At 40.3% G+C, this 9511-nt stretch overlaps 1 pseudogene; it reads right to left on the bottom strand.

Moving 5' to 3' along the window:
• Positions 1-4147: 4147 nt before the first annotated feature.
• Positions 4148-4536, bottom strand: LOC144224818 (small ribosomal subunit protein bS16m pseudogene; annotated as a pseudogene).
• Positions 4537-9511: the final 4975 nt, after the last annotated feature.

Genomic DNA, 9511 nt, shown 5'->3' on the forward strand with positions numbered 1-9511 from the left:
GATCATTCGTGTTGCACCATGTGTCAGAATTTCCTTCCTTTTAAAGGCTGAATAATAGTCCCCTGTATGTACATACCACCTTTTGTGTATCGTTCATTTGTCCATGGCCACGGGTTGCTTTCACCTTTTGACTATTGTGAATAACGGTGCTATGAACAAGAGTATACACATATCACAAGTATCTCTAGTCCTGCCTTCTGTTCTTTTGGATACATATACTGAAGTGGAATTGCTGGGTCATATGGTAATTCTGTTTCTAGTTTTTCCAAGGAACCACAGTACTATTGTCACTAGCCATTGTAAGTAGTCACAGGAGCTTACAGTAAGAGAATGCTTCCATCCTGTGATTTACCTGGAGGCAGGCCAAACCTGCCTGACAGTAGTTTAATTCCAGGCTCTCAAACAGTATGATCTTAGAAAAGCAACATATTCCTGTTCCTCCCCACCTCCCACATTAGCACTGCCTTTCATAAGCACTAAAATTAGTGAAATGTCTTATTTTTATATATTTTTTTAAATTTCTAATGTTTATTTTTGAGAGAGAGCGGGAGCGAGAGACAGAGAGAGAGAGAGAGAGAGAGGAGGAGGGGCAAAGAGAGAGGGAAACACAGAACTGGAAGCAGGCTCCAGCCTCTGAGCTGTCAGCACAGAACCTGAAGCAGGGCTCGAACTCATGAACCATGAGACCACGACCTGGGTTGAAGTCAGATGCTTAACCAACTGAGCCACCCAGGTGCCCCAAAATGTCTTCTTTTTAAAAATTGAGTGACTAAATCTGATATCATTCTCAATTTATTAGAATGTTGATTTGAGGAAAACATTTTAAGTATTACTTCACTTTTAATAATCTTGTGAATCAAACTTTTCTCCATGCTTAGGTAAGAGACCAACCATGAATGTTCTGAGGAAAAGCCCGTTTATGAATAGGTAGTTTCTGCAAGTGGCCCAAACCAGTATGCTATACACTGAATTTTAGTCAGAGAGGATTCAATTTGCATCCCCTAATGGTTTAGTTATAGTCATGCCTCAAGGCATAGGAATAGACTGGATTTTGTATCACTTTATTTTTCTGAGTCATGAAGAAAAGGCAGATTGATGCAGTTTCTGATTTGGAAAGAAGGAGAGAAGCACAACCCATTTTCCCTTACCCTCCAGTGATTTCTTTTTTTTTTTCCCCTCGAAATGTCACACTCTCTGAAAAAAAAAAAAAAAGATAATCATAACCTTAAATTCCTCAATTTATTACTAGCATTTTCTTTGGAGATGTAACGGGTAGAAAACTACCAGATGACCCAATCAGTATCTATGCCCTGTGGGGAGGTCCCTGGGCAATATAAATAATCTTCTTGTATTGGGAGACATACTTCAAGACTGGCCCTTAAAATGGGCTTCATTTTAATAAGCCAGTGAAGGTTTTCCATGAAAAGTCATCTCCTTCTCAATGAAACTTATACAAAGTCACTTCAGAATTAATTCATCTCTCAAATTGCAAGCCAATGACACTAAGAATTGTAAGTAATTTTTGTTTAAGTTTGCCTCCATTGCCTACTTTGTGTAACATTCATTGTCTCACTACAAAGAAATCAATCTGACCCTCCCATCCAGATATGTACAGTGATGTGCATATTCTTAAGAGTAATGTGTTAGAAAACACCAGAGAAAACATGTGTTGCATTATCCTTTTAGGTGGAGAAAACCCATTTGTCCATAGTGATGGAAGGCCACCTAGAACTTCTTTCTGCTCATTACTAACTGAGGCCTCATTGTACAAATTGACTGTGTCAAAGTGCCAACCAGCCGCTGGTGCTACCACATTTGTGTTAGCCTCAAAGCCATCATCAGAATGACTGAACCATGAACCTTAGAGCTCTGCTGGCTACAGGCAAGAGCCTCAATTTCCCTCTGGAATGCACTCACAGCCTCTTCACCTTTGCCTGCCCAAGGACCCACCGGGAATAATCCCATCATATTCTCCATCCCTGTTTACTTTAGCAACCTCAAGAAGGTCGAGACTCCTAGATCATGTCTCTTTACTCCAGTACTCCTCCCCTAAGGCTCTGTTGATTCTAGAATAATCTGATTCAGTCTTTCTTCCCTCTGCAACCACAGTCCCTTCCACTGTTCCCTCTGGAATTCACATCCGTAATCAACAGAATCTCCTATATCCTCAAACACATCCTGCCATAAGTCTTACTTGTCTCTCCCTTGAGGATACTGTTTCCCTGATGGCTCCCTCAGGTAGTGACTCTTTTAGTCTCCTACAACTGTGCCCAGAAGTGATAGCTGTCTTCTGTGTCCCTCATGGCCACTTCTAGAGCATGCTTTCTCCTCTTCCTTACACCTACCAAATCCTTCAAAGCCCATGCTTTTCATCAGGTCCATGGACTATCCCTCCATATTGCAGCCAGCTACAGCCCTTAAGGTACCTCTCCATCAGTCCTTCAAGATCATAGCTCTTGGCTCACAGTCAATCTCTCCAGCCATGTCATTATCACTGAGACAATCCTACCATTTATGTGATTCCTCAGGCCCTTGACCTCTCTTATCACATACTCCAAAGGTCATCTAGACCTCGTCATCATCCTTCCTATCACTCATTTTCAAGATCTTTTCTTTCTAACCCCACTTCACTCCCTCTGATATCCTGATATCAAAGACTCTTCAACCTCACCAGAACCTTCAGATCCATGGGTTTGACCACCCTTCACTCAGACTTACTGCCCTTGTGTTTTTGCTTCCTTCCTGACACAGCTTAGACTCAATTCTCCTTCATTAAAATTATTTCTTCTGGGGTGCCTGGGTGGCTCAGTTGGTTAAGCATCTGACTCTTGATCTAGGCTGAGGACATGATCTCAAGCTTTGTGAAACTGAGCCCCACATTGGGCTCTCTTGCTTACAGCGTGGAGCCTGCTTGGGATTCTGGGATTCTCTCTCTCACTCTCCCCCCCGCCACTTCCCCACTTTTGTGCATGTGCGTGTGTGTGTGTGTGTGCACGCGCGTGTGCCTGCTCTCTCTCAAAAATCTTATTCCTTGTGCATACCATCAAATCTCACTTTGCTTTCTTCAAGTAATGGTTATGTGAAACAATTCCCACTTGGTTAAATTCAACCGCACCCTCCTCTTCTGGTCTTCCTGTAAAATTCATCCCACTCATCTCAATATGCACTCAGTACTGCTCTGTAATTTCACCTCACTTCCATGATCCAATCATGCTTAGTGCTTTCTAGATCATTAGTTCTCACCTAATTCCTCTTTCCTTACCGTGCCTTTCCTCAACTCCCTGTTGATGATCTCGATTCTTGTTTCATTGAGAAAATAGAAACAATCAGAAAGTATTTTCCATTTGCTTCTCGAACCAAATTTATAAACCTACCTGTAAGGGTACACTCCTACTATGCTTTCTTTACTGTTGTGAGAAAAAATCCCATCATTTATCCCATTTAAGGCAAATCCTCAAATCCATTTCCGTTATTTCTTTCCTTGAAGGATCTTACTCATCTAGTGGTCTCCTGCATCATTGACTTTTTTCCTCTTTACAAGATCATTTCCATCAGCATGCAAACATGTTAGTATTATTGTCCAAATTGGAAACAGAAATAAACCTCTTTTGATTTAGCTCCATCCAAATCTCTCTTTGGTTATAGGCTCACTCTTTTCTCCTCTTTATAGCAAAATTCTTAAACAAAGCTGTCTATTCTCACTGTCTCTACTTCGTCTTTTCCCATTCTTTCCTGAGTCTACTTTAGTCAGACATTTGTCTCCACCAATTTCGAAAGCTTATCTTGTCAAGGTCACTAATGATCTCTGTGTTTCAAAGTCCTCCTCTTGCCTGTCTTACCTATCAGACATAGAAAATCACTCCCTCCTTGAAATACTTTCCTCACTTGGTCTGTGGGACTTCACCCTTTCTTGATTCTTTCTCTTAGGCTCCTTTGCTGATTCCTTCTTATCTTTGATATCTCTTCAGATCTCTTCTCTATTATATTCGCTATCTTAAAACGTCATCCAACCCCATAGCTTTATCTATTTAGTTTTTTTTACTTAGAAAACTCCATTTATTGACCTCCAAATCTAATAAAAATAAGAGCTCTGCACAAGTGTTTTAAGAGGACTTTGATCTTTTTTCCAATGCTCTGCTCACTGAAGTCAGCTCATTTTTGTTTCTGTACTTTCTATATCCTTTTTCTGAGATGCTAAGAGGACTCCTATTCCCATTTTCTTTGTAGCCTCTAAACATTTATGATCTTCATGGGATGCAGACGGGAAAGCCAGAAAGACCCAAAAGCTACTCTACAGGCTTACAGAGATGGGCTCCACAGGCAATCCAATGCCGGATCTGGCCTGGGTTGAGAGCAATGATTCTCTTTCCGTGACTGTTGGGCAGTGGATAATAGGAATCCAGCTGCTCCACAAAACAGCCATCCCTGGGACACTTGTGAAAGGCCACAGTGTGGTAGAAAACCACACAGTGCAAGACAGATGGGTAAGTGGCCTCCATGGTAGGCCTTGCAGAGGACAGTAGTGAACTGGACCATGGTGTAGCCTGCATTCACCACCAGCACCCATCAGCTTTACAGTCTCTGGCTGGGTGGAGAAGGAATGTGGAAAAGCCCAACCCCATACCTTTAAATACTGTGTATTGAGACTCCCCAATTTGTATCTTTAGCCCATTTCTCTCCTCTGGATTCCAGATCCATATAACCAACTGCACACTGAAACTCCTTACCAGATGTCTAATAGAATTTCAAACTGAATGTAAAAAAAAGTTTCTTGATTTTAGCTATTCCCTCACCCCACCCCACCCCCAAAATCTGTTCTTTCTTATAAAGTGGCAACTCCATGCTTCTTGCCACTCAACCCAAAATGTTGAAGTTATCTTAAGTACTGTCTTTCTATCACATTCCACATCTAATCTCCAATTCTGTTGACTCTGATATTTCCAAAAACTTTACCACTTTTTACTAGCTTCACTAATATCATCAACTTCTGCTTGATGAGTGCCTTCCTAATGACTTCCTAACTGGCCTCTTTGTCACTTCCTTTGACTCTCCACATGCTATTCCCTTGCTTTTATGCTTGTGTTTATTCCCTTGCTTTAATGAGATATTTCCCAGAAATATTCTCAACTATGACAAGAATTGTCAGTGTTTGCATTTCAAAGGATTATTTAATCAAAACCCAGCAAATATATATTGAGCACCTACTATGTGCCATTGTTCTAGGTGCTGGAGAAATAACATTGAGCAAAACAAAAAGATACCCTACCTTCTTGAATCTTCTAAAAGAAGAGACTAAATAAATAAGACAAATACATAAAATAGATAGAATGTGAGATAATGTTAAGTACTAAAAGGAAAAAATAAATTAAGGAAAGGAGATACAAAGTATCAGGGTTAAATAAATTAAAACTTTAAATAAGGTGGCTGTAGGGACACCTGAGTGGTTCAGTCTGTTAAGCAGCCGACCTCAGCTCAGGTCATGATCTAGCGGTTTCAGTTCATGAGTTTGAGCCCCGCATCAGCCTCTGCACTGACAGTGCAGAGACTCCTTGGGATTCTCTCTCTCTCTCTGCCTCTCCCCCACTCATGCTTTCTCTGTCTCTCAAAAATAAATAAATACATAAATACATAAATAGTGTGACTGTGGAATGTCTGAAAAAGTAATTTTTGAAGGATGTGAGAGAGCTAGGGAAGTGAAAAATCATATGCAAAGATCAAGAAAGCATAGATGGCATGTTCTGGGACCAGTAAGGAGGTACCGTGGCTGCTCCCGAAAGAACAAGGGAAGAGAGTAGGAGGTGATGGTTAGAGAGAACAAGGAGCAGATTAGTAGGGCCTTACAGGTAACAGTGAACAAATTGTCATTTGCTCTACGTAGTGGGAAGCCAGTGGAGGGTTTTGAGCAGATAAATGACATGACATGACTGTGCTGAGAATAGACTGCAGAGATAAGAGCAGCAGAGAGCAAGGGTTTTCATAATCCAGATAAGAGATGAGTGGTTTGGGTGGGAGAGATGGTACAAGCAGGTGATGAAAAGTGTTCTTATCCTAGATATGTAAGTACTTTTTTATTTATTTATTTATTCTTGAAAGAAGAGAGAGGGAGAGAGAGAGAAAGAGAGAGCATGTGCCAGTGTGCACATAAGCAGGGGAGGGACAGAGAGAGAAGAGAGAGGGGGGTAGAGAATCCCAAGCAGCCTCTGCATTGCCCGTCTGGAGCTACTGCGGGGTTCAAACCCATAAACCGTGAGATCACAACCTGAGCCAACACCAAGAATCAGCTGTTCAACTGACTGAGCCACTCAGGCACCCCAATGCCTAGATACATTTTAAAGGTAGAGCTGCCAGATGTTGCAAATGGACTTGTGTGAGTAGCTAGGAAAATAAAGCAGTCAAAGATGACATCAAAGTGACTGGCCTGAGACACTGGGGGAAGGAGATTGCCAGAAACTGAGGTGGTGAAGATTGTAGGGGAATAAAAGGTGACTTTGTGGGGAGTATCAGGAACTCAATCCTATTATACACGAATGCAGTTCAAAAGTCACGTAACAGTTGGGTATGTGATACCGGATGAAAGAGTTTGGGACATTAAATCCAGATTGTTATAAACATTTTTTAAATCATTATTTGTAATAGAAGGAAAGGTTGGAAGCAGCCTGTATTAGCCATAATTGTCTGGAGACTTCGAGCAGGACTAAGTTATTCCAGGGAAGAGAGAAGAGTAAAGTCAGGAAAATTTTTCAGGAAATCTGGAAATATAGGACTGACAGAGAAGCACCCCCATTTACTTGATGAAATAGGACTCAAGTAAAGTGCTGAGACTGGGAGGAGCAAAGAAGGTTGAGGAAGGGTTTGGGGAACTACTACAAGTTGGATTGATCACTAAAAAGTTTTCTCTGAGCCTGCTCGTGATCTATCAAATGAATGTATGGTATTTCATTTTGTTTTCCTGTCTTCATGCAGCTCTACAGGCATTTGAAGTAGTTCTGTTTAAAAACTCTTTCAGGAACGCAGTTACATCCTAGTTGCCAGTAGGAGAGATTCAACTCTGAGTTTATAAAACTCATAGTTTCAGCTCACTCCAGGGATCTTGCCTCACTGGGTCTAGGATAAGGTCCAGGAATTTTTAACAAATACTGTAGGTGATTTTGCACACTGTGATAAACACTGTGATAAACACAGACACTATTGATAGACACAAGTAGCGACAGTTAGAGGTGCTCTTGATTCAAGACAGAAGGCATTGCCTCTTGAAGCACAGGCTTTGCTCAAGTACCAGAGAGAGAAAGTTGTATTATAACAAAATACTGAAGATATCCATTATTTTAGAATACCAATCACCCTTAGGAAAATGTAGTTCAAGGTCCACTGGCTACCTAATAGCTGGGGGAAAAGTAGAGATCTTTGGTCTTTTGCTGAGATTCTTAATGAAGAGAAGAAATAGCGATTGTCTCCAGAAAATTTCCTGGAGTTCAGCTCAAAAACTCTAGCCTTTGAATCTTACACAAAATTTTAAACAATAACGTGGCCCTTGAATACCTTGCCAAGATGATGTATCCAAGAGAAACTTAGAAAAGATTAATTTTTCCTGGAGTTAAGTGTTAACTTTTGACTATATTTGGCAATAGATGAATTGGATCATATGGCATTTCAAATGTGCAAATACTAAGCAGATCTACTTCATGTGATAGCTGCAGATTTTTTTCTTTTAAAAAAATTATTTTTAATGTTTATTTATTTTTGAGAGAGAGAGACAAGACAGAAAGACAGACAGACAGAGCGTGAGCAGGGGAGGGGCAGAGAGAGAGAGGGAGACACAGAATCTGAAGCAGGCTCCGGGCTCTGAGCTGTCAGCACAGAATCTGACTCAAGGCTCAGAAGTCATGACAGAGGAGATAATGACCTTAAAGCTGACGTTGGACGCTTAACTGGCTGAGCCACCCAGGTGTCCTCAGAGTTTTTTCTTAATAAAGCTGATTTCATTAGAAAGGAATTTATTGGTTTGGGTTTTTTGTTCTGTTTTGTTTTTCGTTTTTACTTTGGAAGATTGTTTAATAAAGGTGTAACTAACTATATTAACATTAAAGAAGAGTTTCAACCATTCAAATAAAATCACTATGGCAGCAGGTACTTGGTATATTTTCCTAAAAATTAAAAAATTTCTCTTTATTACTAGCAACCACTTAAAAACTCTTAACTATTCAGTTCAATCAATTAAATTAATCCCATGAAATAAAATGTGCAATAGAGATAATATCTGAAATCATTTTTATTCATGGTTAGAGACTATGAAGATTCTTTTGACAAGCCCTTAAAAATCTTGTGGGTGATGTTGAAAACTTCAATGTACAAGCACTGATTCAACTTGGGGGGGGCACCCTCCTCATTTGATAAGAGTCAGTTCTACACAGAGAACATGAGAATAGCAAACCCCCAAGCTATACAAAGGCTGCTAGAGTTTTCACATGCTCATTACCGGAATTTTCTAATGCTGAACAACTAAGGAATATGAATATGCAAAACTCATAGACTCTGATCAGCATCTGCCTCTTTCAGCCGCTCCTGAAAAGGAAGTCCCTGTGCCTCTGGCTTTCTGAGCTATGTGTTCTGAATCCCCAAAGCAAGCCGGAGAAGAGAGGAGATGGAGTGGATTTGTTTGTTTGTTTTTATAGCAAAAACTGAATTTGTCTTTTACAGAGCACGTGTTTTCAGATAAATATCAGAATATTTCTAGCGACGTCCCATGCATTTGCCTACTGAGATGAGTGCACATGGTCATCCCAGAGCAAACTAAGAGAAATCACAACGGCTTGGCATCTTGAATTGTCTTAAATAACCTGTAAATTTTTGCAGTTTTCCTCTCTCCCTTTCTTTCTGATTTTTTTGTCCAAAAAAAAATTTTTTTTAAACCAAAGGCATCATAATGTGTATTTTATGTGTTTGCATAATTGTCTTTATGCTCAAGTTCTAAAAAAAACTTCTGAAACTTAGAGATTGTTTGTTCATCCTAAGAAACATTAAATTTGTATAAGAATGATTAAGCCATAAAGGAACATCTCCTAAATCTACAGCATGCTTTATATTTTACCTAGTGGCAGATCCACTGCCTTGTGTCCATTATTCCCTATCTGTGACCTCATTCCCTTTTCTCTATGCCAAACAGCAACCAAACTATCTTGGGCCAACAGTACCACCTACTGGTCATGGTAGTAAATTGTCTAATAAAACTGCTTTAGTATATGCACAATCATATTCTCCCATGATTTTCTGTACTTGAAACTTGTAAATTGTTTCAGAAATTTCTTTTTTCTTTGCAAATTTCTCTTTTTGTTTATTTATTTTTGACAGAGAGAGAGAAAGAGAGAGAGAGAGGGAGAGAGCGCGAGCACACAAGTGAGAGAGAGCGCGAGCAAGTGGGGAAGGGGCAGAGAGAGAGGGAGACAGAGTCCGAAGCAGGCTCCAGGCTCTGAGCTGTCAGCACAGAGATCAAGGTAGAGCTCAAACCCACACA

Source organism: Crocuta crocuta, unplaced genomic scaffold, assembly GCF_008692635.1.
Source record: "Crocuta crocuta isolate KB4526 unplaced genomic scaffold, BGI_CrCroc_1.0 scaffold112, whole genome shotgun sequence".
Taxonomy (NCBI): domain Eukaryota; kingdom Metazoa; phylum Chordata; class Mammalia; order Carnivora; family Hyaenidae; genus Crocuta; species Crocuta crocuta.